Source organism: Theropithecus gelada, chromosome 5 (genome assembly GCF_003255815.1).
Source record: "Theropithecus gelada isolate Dixy chromosome 5, Tgel_1.0, whole genome shotgun sequence".
NCBI lineage: Eukaryota > Metazoa > Chordata > Mammalia > Primates > Cercopithecidae > Theropithecus > Theropithecus gelada.
Window position 1 is genome coordinate 36,406,108 of NC_037672.1, and position 15,288 is coordinate 36,421,395.

Genomic DNA, 15,288 nt, shown 5'->3' on the forward strand with positions numbered 1-15,288 from the left:
TAAGCCATTTAATCTTCACAACAGCCCTGTGAAGTAGGCACTGTTAGTATTCCAAATTTATAGGTAGGGAAACCTAGAAACAGGGGTCCAGGGAGAATAGCTGAACAAGATTTCAGTGCAGTGTCAGTGTCTTTTTCCTTAACTTTCTCAAGGTACATCAAAATAGAGCATTTAGTATTTAGTAGGCACTTAGAGATCAATAATGACCTACAAGATGTTTTCTAACTTGCAGCTGGGAGACTGGGCTAGCTCTGAAGATTACTGAAGGTTGCTGCAAACTCTCAGGTGTTTCAGGTATACAGAAATAGTTGATGAATTCATTAATAGAAGAATGGGGAGGAAGGAGAAGAAGGATGATGGCTGAGGAGTCATCTCTCTCATAAATTCCCTTTGGGTGAACAAGCAGGACCAAGGGAAGCCTTCCCACATGCCCTTTCTTCCATCTCTTGCCTCTTGGATCTGAGAATCCATACATGCACCACGAAATATTTTTTACAAACAGAAACAGAGCAGTATTGGTGAGCTTAAGTGATAATACATAGGAACTATCTGAAATCTTGTATCTAGTTGTCATGAAATAATTGTTCTCAGAGAAACTTTAAGATGTTAAGAAAATAAGAAATTATTCTGGTTTATTGCCTACATCACGTGGCTGAGACTAAAGAGTTCAAAATTTACCACCACTGAAAATGATTCCATTACTTACAAAGGGTACTATCCTTTAGGTTGAAAAGGTTAAACCCCTCTCCTTTTAGTTCTCAAAGAAAATGTAGAGAAGTTAATAAATATTTGCAAAAAAGCACTTCAAATAAATAGAGTTTGTTTAAATATCTTCTTTCCCAGGGTCAAGAACACAACAGTCAACAATGTATGCTTGCTCTGCCCGAGGCATTATGCTACATCCTGGAATTATTTGAAAAGTCAGATGAGACTGATTTCAAAGCTAGTAAGAGTGAGAGCCAGGTGCTGAGGATACACTACAGAGGAGCAATTAACACTACCTGAGAATCAAAATGTTGACCCAGAGGAGATAGAGCTGAGGCTAGAAGAATAATTAGGACTTACTTGTCAATGTCAGAGAGACATTTCAGGTAAAGGAAGCTGCACGAGCAAAAATGGGAGTTGAAGCATATTTCAGGTGACTTCAAATGCTGTCAGGATTTTAGACTTTATTCAGTAGTCAATAGTGTTACTGAAAGCCAGGGACCCAGCCTAGGTCCAGTTGCTCGCTACACAGAAAGCCAATCACTAAGGCAATGAGTATTATCAGGGAAGAAGGCTTTATTATGGGTGATATTAGCCAGAGAGACAGGAGACAAGACTCAAATCTGAATCTCCCCTGGCTAAAGTTGGGGTTTATATGGGGGGAGAAAACAGGCAGGGTAAGGAAGAGGAGCTGATCAATAGGCAGCAGGTGTCTAGCATCTCACTGTAACCTCCTATAGGAAAATAGGAATTAGGGAGAATTAAGGAAGAGGGATTGGTTAATGGGCAGCAGGTTTAAATGGCTCAAGCTTCAGTGCTATGGGCATTTGGCTTGTTGGAAAATTGTGCTGGTTTCAACAGGGAGCTGGGAAAAAAAGTTGGGGGAGGGGCAGTTACTTTGTCAGATGGCTTTGAGATGGAAGAGACCAGAAGCTGGGAGACCAGTAAAGACCATGGCAATGATCTCAGTTAGAAAGTGTTAGAACCTGATCTTAGAACCTGTTTAGAGTAGGGGCAATTCAAGATTTATTTCAGGGCTTAATGGATAGAGGTGTTTGATGAAGGAGAGGGAAAACTCAAATAATTTCAGTTCCAATTGAAATTGAGTAGATAGAGTTATGAATGTAAAGTGCACAGGGGATGAAAGTGGGGGAAAATCATAAAATAAACTTGGACCTAGAGAGTTTAAAAGTAAGACACCATCTAGCCCATTAGAAATATGCTATCTATCCCATGGAGAAATCTCCACTCAGTTCTTTCTTCCTCAGGAGCCCATACTACAACGCCTAATATGGTGTGGGGAGTTTTTTGGGTTATAACATAAACTGATACCATAATTTTTTAAATGTTGTTTCTTTTTTAGAACTCTTTCACAAATTTGGAACCATGTTGATAAATCCACTCAAATAAACTAGCTTTCCTATCTTTCATGACTCATTGGCTGGGAACAATTTACATGTCAATGAAAACATGGGCACACCTAAAAAATGAAGTGAATCATGGTGTTTTCACCCTGGTGTGCATTAAGAAACCATAGGTTTTTCTTCCATATATTTTACAAGGGCCCCCTCAGACAATCTGGCATTCCAAGAGATCTGCAAGAAGTACAGATTACACATTGTATGGACACATGGAGGGTTCAGTTTCAGTGTATCAACGTGACAAATTACAGAATACTGGTAATTTAGGAAATACAAATAAAAGCAGCACCTCTAGTTTTATAGAGTGCCAGCCCTTACTGTTTAATAGATAAGGGGAACTACTTGTGCATATTCAGAGCAACAGTTTGCAAACTAGAGTAGGTACCACTTGCTAAAACACAGATTTCTTCACCCTCTGTCCCCAGCTATTTCTGAATCAATATGTCTGGCGTGGGGCCCAGGAATCTGCGTTTTTACTACATTCTCTCAGATTATGCTGATGCTATTAGTCTAGGAACCGCACTTTAAAACCCAAGACAGGCTGGGCGCGGTGGCTTAGTTTGCAATCCCAGCACTTTGGGAGGCCGAGGCGGGCAGATTGCTTGAGCTCAGCAGTTCAAGACCAGCCTGGGCAAGTTAAGGAGAGCCCACCCCCACCCTAGTCTCCACACACACAAAAATAATAATAATAATAATAATTACACAAAAATTAGCCGAGCATGGTAGCATGCGCCTGTAATCCCAGGCACTCCAGAGGCTGAGGTGGGAGGATCCCTTGATCCCTGGAAAAGGAGGTTGCAGTAAGCCGAGATCGCGCCGCACTCCAGCCTGCACAACAGCCAGACCCTGTCTCAAATAATAAATAAATAAATAAATAAATAAATAAATAAATAAATAAAATGAAACCCAATACAAATACCAAAGCCTTTTTGGACAGATAATCTACCTGATAAATGTATCAATATCCTGCAGACAATTAAGTGTCGACTATAAGTTGGATGTGAGTGCCGTTCACTGTTATAAAAGGATGTAAACCACATATAACTTCCTGCAAAAATCTACCACTTTACAGCGTGCACAATCCCAGCACTGCAAAATTAGAAGGATTCAAAAAATTGAGTCTTCAAATTTTCAAAAGCCTGGCCAACATCATGTGAATGGGGCTGGAATCATTAAAGTAGATACATTGAAACCCCAAGGACACCACGTCCATCCTTAGATAATACTCTGTCCAGATGCCTCTGCAATATCCTGTTTTATTCTCTTGCAGGATGAGTTGAAAAGAAGAGAAAAGAGGGTAAGCTAGGTGGCGCAGTTGCTTAACACATTTTTTTTGGCAAGCCCGGCATTTGCTTTGGGGCACAGGTGAAAAGAATGTCCAGTCCTTAAGCAGAGTCAGCTCTCCACCCACCTTAGGTATACGGATTGTTAACAGCCACGAATGTGGAGCTCAGTGGATTGGATGCAGTGTTGTGGCCAAGGTCATGAGACCTCAGGAAAAGAAAGGGATGGTGGGGGAGTGGGTGAGGAGGGGACGAGGAACCAGGAGTTCATTGAACTCCCACTGTGGCCTTTAGCGTGCAGGCGAGGGTTTTTATCCTGGTGGTGGCGCCCCCGCTGTTTCTAGGTCCATGTAGCTCATATAGGGCTGGCCATGGAGCTCACAGCAGGTCTAGGCGGCGAATGCCAGGAATAAGGAGGAAACCGAAAAACGCAAGTTCGCGGGGTTTGGGAGTACACATCTATTTGCCAGGGGGTGCATTTGTTTATCCCAGTACTCCAGTCCCTTGGTCATAGGAAACTCCCTTCTCCAGCGCAACACTGGAGTAGGCATCACGGAGTTTCCAGGGATGGCAGGCCGTTGGCACGGTCGTTTGTGCTCGGAGAACAACAAGCGCGTGGATTTTCTGCTTCAGTGTGCCCGGGACGGCAGCCCCGGCCCCGGGGACGTCGGACGTCCGACTCCAGGGGTTCGAGCCCTAGCCCCGCCGCATCCTCGGGGCGTGCAGGTAAAGGGTTACGCGTGTCGGAGAGGCTCGGGCCACGTGACGCGCGGGCCCAATGACAGCGCCGGGGCGGCCGCTGCGAGCTCGGCGGGCTCCGGGCAGCGCGGAGCCGCTAGCGTTTGCCGGCGCGGCCGCCCGAGGCCGGCGAAGCCATGGGCGCCGCGACCCCGCCGCCGCCGCTGCCGCCACCGCCGTCCGGTCCCAGGTAGGGACAATCCCCCGCCCCGCGCGCGCGAGGAGGGCTTGAGTCCTGCGGAACTTGGCTTTGGGGCGCGCTTTCCCCCACTTCACTCCGAGGCGCCTACTTTTAATTTTAATTTCTTGATTTGCTTTTGCCCTGGGAAAAAAAAAAATTAGAGACGCAATTCGAAGTTTGATGACTTCGGGAAAAGTCACGTAATTCAACAAAGGGGCTCTAAAAGGGGCAAAACTGGGGTGAGGGAAGGCAGACTTTTACAGCTTCCCAAAGCTAAAGACCAAGGTGTTTGTAAAGGTTGGCGACTAATTGGTTGTGTGAAACATTTTTGCTTTTAAATCCCTAATTAATGAACTTTCAATGGTGCATGCGAACTTGAAAACACTGCCAGAGATTTTCCCTTAGATCTGTGCCCTCCTCCCCCATTTTCAGTATGTTTTTTAATAAAAAGGAAATGGAATGTGACCTCTGCTGTTTCTTTGAAATGTCCTTGGGTCCCCGGTATTTGCCCCCCAGGGGTGCTGGCGGCCTGGACGGTGGGCAGGGGTCGGGGAAGAGGTCATGGTGCCAGGAGGCCTCACGTAGTGAAAAGAGGGTGCCAGGTACAAACAGTTAAATAGTCACAAACTGTTTGCTAAATATTTAATAATTAGGCAAGCATCTCCCAGGTTGGTTGCTTAGGCTGCATTGACCTTGGCAGCCCTGATGAGGCGAGATTTTCATAAAGTACTGGCCAAGAATTTTTCCAGTGATAAAAGGCAAGAATCAATGCTTTTTACCCCAGCATGGCAATTGCCCTTAAAAACAAAATTAAAACTCCCTCTGATGACTTAGTACATTTTAAGTTACTTTCCATGGCGGCATAGATACCTGCCCCGTGATAGATATTTGCTCTGTGAATTTAGAGGAAATCTGTGCTCCAAATATGGTACAAATCATTGAAGAATAGGGCGTTTATTTTCTTCCTGCCACTATTTATGGGAAAGAATTACTGAGGGTCCTTCTTGCCCTGGTTTGTGGATGTCCTTGGTGGTTGCAATCAAGCAAGCTCTTATGAGGAATAATATCTGGAGAAAAGACGAGAAGCATTTGAGAGTTGAATGAGAAAGAAATGGAAAGGGTTACTGCTTTTAAACATAATAGAGTCTGTATTTGCTGCCTACCCCTCCCCCTTCCCCATTTAATCCTTCAGTTAATACTATTTTAGAAAGGAAAAGACAGATGTTAAGGATCATACCACCTTACTGGTCCCAGCTGTGAAACACTGTCAGGAGGCAGATAATTGAAACAAGGTACATAACTGAAACAGTTTGAAGCTCAAAGGTAAAGTTAAGTTCTGGAATTATTTGTATTTCCCTAAAGTGTGATGAGTCAGCAAACAGCAAGCTGCCTGGGTCACTGAGCAGAAATGGAACAGATGCTGAGACAGGAAGGGAAGGTGTGGCTGACTTCTCTTCTTGGCCCACTCTGTGTCTATCTGATCTGCTCCCTGTATTTATTCAGCACCTATGATCCTGGTCCTGAATGGCTCCAGAGATTTGGATATATAACGATACCTAAAGAGAAATAGGGCCAATCTTTGCTGTGTTTCAAAGAGCTTTTTGGATATCTGGGATTGAAGACAAAAACTTGCATACCAACTCAACATGTTCCATTATCCTAAACATGGAATGATTCCCTTGACTTCCCACCCAGACCCTCTCTGAGCCTGGAAATACAACCTGGCTAAGCTCCGGCCAGAATCCAGTTGCAGCCCAAGGGCAGAGCCCAGGTAGGGCCGACCCCTTTCCTCCTAGAACAGCCCGCTCTTGGTGCCCAGAAGCCCATTCACTGTGCTTCTTGGAATGGATGCCAGTTTCCAAATAATTGAATACCAGCCTCCCAGTAGCTGGGTTTCCTCGCCCTGGACTGTGTTTCACATTCCCCTAGTTACACAATTTTTCTCATAACCCTGAATCTTGGGATCTTTTAGAGTCTTGGTTAAATAGTAACTAGTACCTATGTCCTGCTTTTCTTTCTTGGTCATTAGACAGATTTTCTTTCTGGTTGTTCTTTTTCGTCATTAGATTACATGCTTACAGAGAGACTTTGTAGGTGTGTAGAAAAGAGTTGGGAAAAGTTAAAGGGGTCATCCTAGGGGAAGCAGACTTGGAGTCTTCACCTATGTGCAAGTCAGATGAGTCACTCATTTGTAGCCTTTCTCGAGTGCCTGCTCTTAACCACTGAGCCATCCTGTGTCTCTAGTTGTAGCCTTTGCTACTCTGACTGCTATTTAAGAGAATAAACTGAGAATGAAATCATTCATCTACTTGTACCCTTTTCACCCGAGAATGTCATAGTCCCACAGAGGTTAGTTAAAATCTTCAGGACTGTAGATTATCAAATAATCCTTTCCTAAAACGTATGTAAAACACCAAGCCAATGAATATGTGTCCTGAAGCAGAAAATTAAAACTCTGACTCAGTGTTGTCAGGCATTGTAGAAAAGATGTTCCTGAGCTGCAGTGAATATTAACAAAGACAAAAGGAATATTGTATCTCAAACTTTATCACAAGTGGTGAATTCTGTTCTGTTCAGTGTACAAGTGGTTCTCCAAACTTTAATGAAACCCTGACCTGGCCTTGGAGACATCATGTGTGTAGACCCAGAGACACCAGATAGTCGATGAGTTTTGGGGACACAGTCCTTGTCTTCAGAGATCCTAATATCTTGGGAGAAACCACTGAAGGATCTTAAGCAGAGCATATCTTTATTTTAAAGAGTTCATGCAGGCTGCAATGAGAATGAAACAGTAAAGATAACAAACAAAGACCAAAGGCAGCTGCAGCAAAAATTTACATTAGAGGAGAGAGAGAAGTGAATTGATTCAAAAGATAGTTACAGAAGCACTGGTATTTAAGGTTTTAACTGTAAGAACCCATTAGGTAACTTGAATCTCTGACGTCAATTTACATGTCATTTCAAAATACATTTTCTCCAGGTAGGTAAATGTAAGCCACGTTTCATTGCAATGTTCTTCATGTGGATTCTAGTTCCTCTAGAGCTCCTCGTGGTTTTTAATCACAGAAAAATAGTTTCTGATAAATAGCCAATTATATTTCACATTTTCAACAACCTAGTGTTTCTTTCTCCAGACTTAAATATCTACATCTGAAGGCAAAGCTAAAGTAAACTGTTGCCCTCATATTATATACACATTCTCTGATTTAGCTTCACTCCTTCTGGGAGTAAAAACACCCTGACATTTGATTGTTTAACTTTAGTGGAAATGGACAGTAGAACAGCCTTTCTTTTTTCTTGTTTTCAGTTGACCACAACATGGCCTGCTATATGTCACAGCGAGGACTGTATTATATTTGTAAGAGTATTAGTAACATGTGAGAGGCCTCTAAGTGAACAAAAGTCACCTTGGTTATTGACTCAGTGCCACTTGCATAGCTTGTTAATACAACGTGTATTTGGATATATTTTAAATTTATTGATTCACTGGATCACTAGTTGTAGAGTAGATGTCTACACTCAGGAGTTTTGAATTTTGATTTTGGTGTTAATTCTTTTCCCTCATTTGATAACTGAGTATCATATATATCTTGGTTCCTAACATGCAACAGATACAGAGATTTGATTCTGTATAGCTGTAAAATAGTATCGCTTTTATTTGGTCTGATTGTCAACAACCTTAGTCCTCCAGAATATGTATTGTAACCTAGAAATGCATAAAAGAAGTCCCCTGCACCTTCAGATTCTTATTAAGAGCCATGTACTTAAGATTCCCACTAGAACTTTTTTGGCATTATTTCATTTCTGATTCCTAATGAGCTTGGCTACCTGGGTTCGTGGTCCACAGCAAGGAGATCTACTTTGTGGTTTCAATGTACAGCTCTTATGATAAGTATGAAATGTGGTTACAGCCAAATGCTAGGCAGCAAAGACAATACAGTGAAGGTGGTCTGTGATTAAACCCTAAGTCTACAAGAAAAACGTTCAATCGTGTTCAAAACTGTTAGAAAGGAATAAGTACTGCATTTTGGTAAAAGGGACCCTTGATCCTTTTTAGAGCTGGAAAATAACCTTAAAAGTTACTTGGTCTAACCACCTTAATTTACAGATGAGGAAACTGAGTCTCAAAGAGGTTAAATGATTTGTCCAAAGTCATACAGCTACCCATTGGAAAAGCTGCTGGGACCAGAATCTCAGAGTCCCAATTCCTAGTTTAGTCATCTTCCTACTTCTGACTAACAAGCACAAATGTTGGTACTATAAAAACTCATTCTATATTAAGTATGATATTGTCCAAAACATAGCCACTGTTTATTGAGAAATTACTTATATATTCAGTATCAGTTATCTATTGCTGTGTAACAAATCACCCCAAACATAATGGCTTAAAATAACCACCGTTTATTGAGCTTGTGCTTCTGTAGATAAGCAGTTTGGGTGGGCTTGGGTGAGCAAATTACTGTCTTTTCCAGGTTCCTTCATGCGTCTGTGGTCACCAAGGCAGCTCTGCCTCTGAGTATTGGCAGACCATCAGCCATGTCACATGGGGAGCAGCTGAGCCTCACATCTTTCATGATTTAGCAGGCTAGCCTGGGTTCATCACATATTGGCTCAACTTGGTTGCAAGAGAGAATGGAAACAAGGCTCCTTGAGGCCTAGGTTCAAGCTGACACAGCTCACTTCTACTCCAGTCTATTTCAAAAGCGACTCAAGAAGCCAGTTCAGATTCAAGGGGTGGAAAAAGACCCCACTTTTTAATGGGAGAAACTGCAGAGTTCCATTAGAAAATGGCATGGATTCAGGGAGGGATGGAGAATCATGGCCTTTTTTCACAATTTATAATATACACCTTGTACCTTATGTAACTTGTCTAGCTTAATTCTCACAATAGCACTAAAGGTTAGGCAGAATTCCTATTTTACAGGTGAAGAAACTGAGAACCAGACATGTTAGTCTGGATTAGGCAGGACAGATGATGAGTGATGAATCCAACACTGGGACTTGGGTGTGTCTGACTCCAAAGCCTGTGCTCAGAACCACGATCGGAGCCCTGCCTCCCTGCATTATGGTGCGGTGACGAGTGATGGTATTACTAAGTATCATACAGCTCAAGAGTTTTGCATGAAAAAAAAAATCAAACTTTAGTAAAACTTTTTCTTGATTTATATGCTAAGAGAAATAATAAAGAAATAATATCAAACATGCTTATGCCCTCAAAGAACGTGTGGTCTCATTTATATGTAGTTGCATGTGCATACATGTTATTTAAGCAATAAAATTCTAAGTAAAGAGAAATAAGACTGGATAATCAGAGAAGCTTAATAGAGGATGAAGTGATGAGTTCAGGGGAGCCAAGAGAAAGCCCTATTTGGAATAGTATCTGTTAATATCTCAAAAGATCATGACATCATTTATGTAAAATAAGTAATATTCCCTTTATACAAGGGAAGTTATTTGCCCTAAGTCATACAGCTAAAACCTAATCAAGATGACATTTAAACCCATGTCCATGTATCTCAAAAAACTACTTCCCTTCCATTTTTTTTCCACTAAGCCAGTAAGCTTTGGTCCTCGAAGTGAGGTCCATGGACCAGCAGCATCATAACCACCTGGGAGCTTGTTGGAAATGCAGAGTCCTGACTTCACCTCCAGTCTACTGAATCAGAACCTGCATTTTAACAGGATCTCCCAGATGATTGCATAACCACAGTGAAGGCTGAGTCCTGCCCTAAAGGGAGCTTGGAGAAATGAGTTATATTAAGATAGGTGAAGGAGGGTGGAAGACCTTTCTTTCTTTTTTTGCTTGTTTATTTTTTTTAATTTAATTTTAAGTTCCAGGATACATATGTAGAACATGCAGGTTTGTTACATAGGTAAATATGTGCCATGGTGGTTTGCTGCACCTGTCAACCCATCACCTAGATATTAAGCCCTGCATGCATTAGCTATTTATCCTGATGCTCTCCCTCCCTCTTCCCTCCCTACAGGCCCCGGTGTGTGTTGTTCCCTTCCCTGTGTCCATGTGTTCTCATTGTTCAACTCCCACTTATGAGTGAGAACAGGTGGTGTTAGGTTTTCTGCTCCTGTGTTAGTTTGCTGAGGATGATGGCTTCCAGCTTTATCCATGTCCCTACAGAAGACATGATCATGCTCCTTTTTTTTTGGCTGTATAATATTCTATGGTATATATGTACCACATTTTCTTTATCTAGTCTGTCATTGATGGGCACTTGGGTTGATTCCATATCTTTGCTATTGTGAATAGTGCTGCAATAAATATATACGTGCATGTATCTTTATAATAGAATGATTTGTATTTCTTTGGGTATATACCCAATAATGGGATTGCTGGGTTGAATGGTATTTCTGGTTCTAGATCATTGAGGGATTGCCACACTGTCTTCCACAATGGTTGAACTAATTTACATTTCCACCACCAGTGTAAAAGCATTCCTGATTCTCCACAGCCTCGCCAGCGTCTATTGTTTCTTAACTTTTTAATAATCACCATTCTCACTAGTGTGAGATGATATCTCATTGTGGTTTTGATTTGCATTTCTCTAATGATCAGTGATGATGAGCTTTGTTTAAATATGTTTGTAGGCCGCATAAATCTCCTCTTTTGAGAAGTGTCTGTTCATGTCCTTTGCCCACTTTTTGATGGGGTTGTTTGGTTTTTTCTTGTAAATCTGTTTAAGCTCCTGATAAATTCTGGAAATTAGACCTTTGTCAGGTGGGTAGATTGCAAAAATTTTCCTCCATTCTATAGGTTGCCTGTTTGATCTGATGATAGTTTCTTTTGCTGTGCAGAAGCTCTTTAGTTTAATTAGATCCCATTTGTCAATTTTGGTTTTTGTTGCAATTATTTTTGGCAATTTCATCATAAAATCTTTGTCCATGCCTATGTCCTGAATGGTATTGCCTACATTCTCTTCTGGGGTTTTTATGGTTTTGGGTTTTACATTTAAGTCTTTAATCCATCTTGAGTTAATTTTTGTGTATGGTTTAAGGAAGGGGTCCAGTTTCAGTTTTCTGCATATGGCTAGCCAGTTTTCCCAGCACCATATATTAAATAGGGAATTCTTTCCCCATTGCTTGTTTTTGTCAGGTTTGTCGAAGATTAGATGGTTGTAGATATGTGGTCTTATTTCTGAGGTCTCTGTATCTGTTTTGGTACCAGTACCATGCTGTTTTGGTTACTATAGTCTTGTCGTATAGTTTGAAGTCAGGTAGAGTGAGTGCCTCCACCTTTGTTCTTTTTGCTTAGGATTGTCTTGGCTATATGTACTCTTTTTTGGTTCCATATTAATTTTAAATTAGTTTTTTTTCTAATTTTGTGAATAATGTCAATGATAGTTTGATGGGAATAGCACTGAATCTATAAATTACTTTGGGCAGTATGACTGTTTTCAATATATTGATCCTTCCTATCCACGAGGATAGAATGTTTTTCTGTTTGTTTGTGTCCTGTCTTATTTCCTTAAGCAGTGGTTTGTAGTTCTCCTTGAAGAGGTCCTTCACATGAGGGTGGAGGAGCTTTCTAGACAGGGAGAACAGTGACAGCTTGGACCTTGAGGCTGGAATCAATGCCACAGGTATGAGAGCAAGTGGAGGGATTCCTGGACTAGAGTAGGGGTGCATTTTTGGCAGTAGAAGGAAGTCATGTGAGACTGATGGAATCGCTGTGGAGCCTGATGAAGTCTGCTTGTTAGAAAGGTTAATCGGGCAGTACTGAGGCTGGCCTGGCAGCAGTGACCCTGGTTGTTCTTAGGCTTTGCTGTCATTTAGCTGTGTTGTGAAGACAGCTCAGACCAAGGTAAAGACGGAGGAAACAGAGGAGAAGGATGCAATCTGGGAGGCATTTCAAAGCACCTCCCATGGGACTCAATGCCAGATTTTCTAAGGGAATAAAGATAAAATGTGAAGATGATTCTGGACTGTCAAGTTCTGAACTGTGCTTCCCAACCTTCAGGCTGGGATGTTATCTTTGCAATTCTTTGCTACTGTAAAAGAAGGATACTTTTTAGTGATTGTGGTTTTGTTGTTTGTTTAAAGGCAGCTTCCCCCATTCCTTTTAATTATAGCAGTTTTTCAACTTTTGCTAAGAGGTAATTCAAACATTAAAATTCCAAATCTCTATGTCCATGTAAATAGTGGGGGAATTTTTTTTTTTGGCAGGCAATTATTTGTTCTTTATGTAGTTCTGTTTATTAGGCCTTCCCAACTACTCTGTGATATCTATGTAGGTAGGATTATGATGATCATTTCACAGTCAAGGACACAGACTTGGAGATGTGATTCAGCCAAAACTTGAACCCAGGTCTGCTGGCTCCAAGCACAATTCTCTATCTGTCCAACTAAAGCACTTTGAGGTTTTCTACTTGGTCTTTGGAGGAGATTATCAAACTGATCAGTCTTTGGTTTACTTTGGTTTGACTTTTTTCATATACACTGTGCCAAATTCAGAAAGATGCTTCAAAGTTTATAGTGGTGGTTTTGAAGTAACTATTTCATGGGAAATTGAAAATCCTTCATTAAAAACTGATTTCCTCCCTTGCCTGATTTTCTTATTTCATTGAATCCATATGTTGATCCCAATGGCAACAAACCACACTTCAAATTTCAAATGATGTGAGCAATTTTGCAGTCCTTTCCTTTGTTTGTTTGAAAGATGAAAACATTTTTATATTTTTTCAATTCAGTTTTTAAGCCTATTTCTTAAGCAACAAAGCTGAGGCTTTAAAAGTGTCCATAGATGAGGTCAGGAGATCGAGACCATCCTGGCTAACCCAACACGGTTAAACCCCATCTCTACTAAAAAAATACAAAAAATTAGCCGGGGGTGGTGGTGGGAGCCTGTAGTCCCAGCTACTCGGGAGGCTGAGGCAGGAGAATGGCATGAACCCGGGAGGCGGAGCTTGCAGTGAGCCAAGATCACACCATGCACTCCAGCCTGGGCGACAGAACGAGACTCCATCTCAAAAAAAAAAAAGTGTCCGTAGATGACAGAATCATGACCTGGAAGGGGTCTTCAGTGGTCCAAATCCCTCATTTTATGGATAAGAAAACTGAGGCCTAAAGAGAGAAAGGGACCTCTTCAAGGATACTCCATAAGTTGGAGGTTGTTGTAGGGCTGGGACCCACGTCTCTAACCCTCCTGTCCTGTGCTTTTTCACTCAACTACTTCAAAGCTGTTCCTATCCCTGTGGCAGCGTCTCCCAGTCACTGGTGAGCAGTGTGGGGAAGCTGAAAGAGTTCACATTTTAAAGCCGCCATTACTTGAGTTTGAATCCTGGTTTGCTGGCTAACTGGCATGTGACAAATGCATTTAATGATATAGTCATTTCCAAAGAGAATCATAAAACAGGTTAACTGGCTAGACCATCAAGATGGGATTTACAATTTATCTGCATTCTCTTTTAAACTTGACAAGACAAGTTTTATGATGCTCGCCAGGATTTGGTTTTGGCGAAGGAAGCCAAGTGTTCTAGGGGTGGACATAGTAAAAACAGCAGAGATCCACCGCAGCCCAGGCAGAGGCCCCACCCAGCCTGATCCCCCTGCTGTAAAATGAGTTCAGGCACTACTGTTGATGCCACGTTTTCTCTGTTCAAAGATAAAACACAAGTATTTCCTGGTGCTGCAGCACAGGGCTAAGTTGTGGCGCTGGGGAGGTGAGCCTGAAAACAAAGGCAGATAGAGAAGTCACAGCTCACTGGTGCGGGAGCTAGAGAGTTGTTTTCTTAATATCCTCTGCCTTTGAATCTGCCTCGATTCAAAGATTTAATGGGGCAAAAGGAGTGTTACTTTTATATAACCAATAAATAAAATAAAATAGCTTTAGAGAATAAAATTACTGAAACTGCAACCCTTGACAGGCAATTGTCCTTTAAGAGGTAACTAGACAAACAAGCAAAACAAGCTAACAAACAAAAACTCATGAATTCACAGCTGGAGCACATCGCAGGTCCCCTAATGGCAGGTATGACTAGGCGAGGCACAAGTACACCTATGCCCATAAGTCAGAAATTATCAGATTCGTCCTCCCAAACACAGATGACAGCATCATATGCACATTTGTTTGCATTAAATCAGCACTCATCTCTACAGGTGCTTACCCTCTATTCAGTTTCTGTGAGCCCCTTGGAAAGAAACTGGGTGTTGGGGTTGTATTTTCTTCCATCACTAAGCCATTTGGTCCACTGTACTTCTTGAGTAAGTCTCAAAAGAGGAGAAGCTGTGGCCCACTTGGAGTCCGGCTGCCCCAGAAGAGACTGTAATGAGAGCTGGACTCTCATCAGGTTTGAATCTTGGCTCTGCCATTTGTTGTGGGACCTCAGGAATTTTACTTAATCTTCCTGGATTTCAGTTTCCTCATCTGTAAACTGGGACGCTAACTACTTCCTCTAATTTGCATCTACCTAGCACAGTCCGCCCTTAGTAAATGTTTAAATAATCTGAGTCTCAGCCTCTGTGGCCTCCCATTTTCTCAAATGTAAAATACATCTGGACTAGAGCAGGATGGGAGGTACAGGATGGAAAGAAAGAATGAGGCAGGAACTCAAACTACACACACCTTCTCCCAGCTCCCGTCGTCTTGACCTTAGATAAAAGCCACACGAAATAGCAGGAAACTTTCAAGCTTAAACTCTTGGGATTTCCCCTGAATTTCTAACTAGAGATGTAAATTTCCTCATTATGAAATTATCTACTTATATATCTGTCCAGGGACCGTTTTAAATGTTTCTGAATATAATTATACCCCAAGCATGTAAAGAACTTTAGGGTAAAACGTGTAATCGATTCCACGTTTGTATAGTGTGAGTGTGAGGCAGAGAGGATGCCAAGGACTGAATTTGAGGAAAGGAAGCAACAATGGAGTTCACAGAGAAAGCAGAACTTATTTAAATGCTGAAATGATCATGGTATAAGTAGGGAGACTAAAGAAAACTGTAAAATA

The 15,288-nt window shown here is 41.7% G+C and overlaps 1 protein-coding gene across 1 annotated transcript in view; it reads left to right on the forward strand.

Annotated features, from left to right (window-relative positions):
• Nucleotides 1-3,766: 3,766 nt before the first annotated feature.
• The window catches only part of C5H4orf19 (chromosome 5 C4orf19 homolog), a 137,040-nt gene continuing 125,518 nt past the window's right edge, over nt 3,767-15,288 (forward strand). Inside the window, exon 1 of the mRNA XM_025386205.1 lies at nt 3,767-4,135. The gene's annotated coding sequence lies outside the window, so the exon portion shown is untranslated. The remainder of the gene's footprint in view (nt 4,136-15,288) is intronic.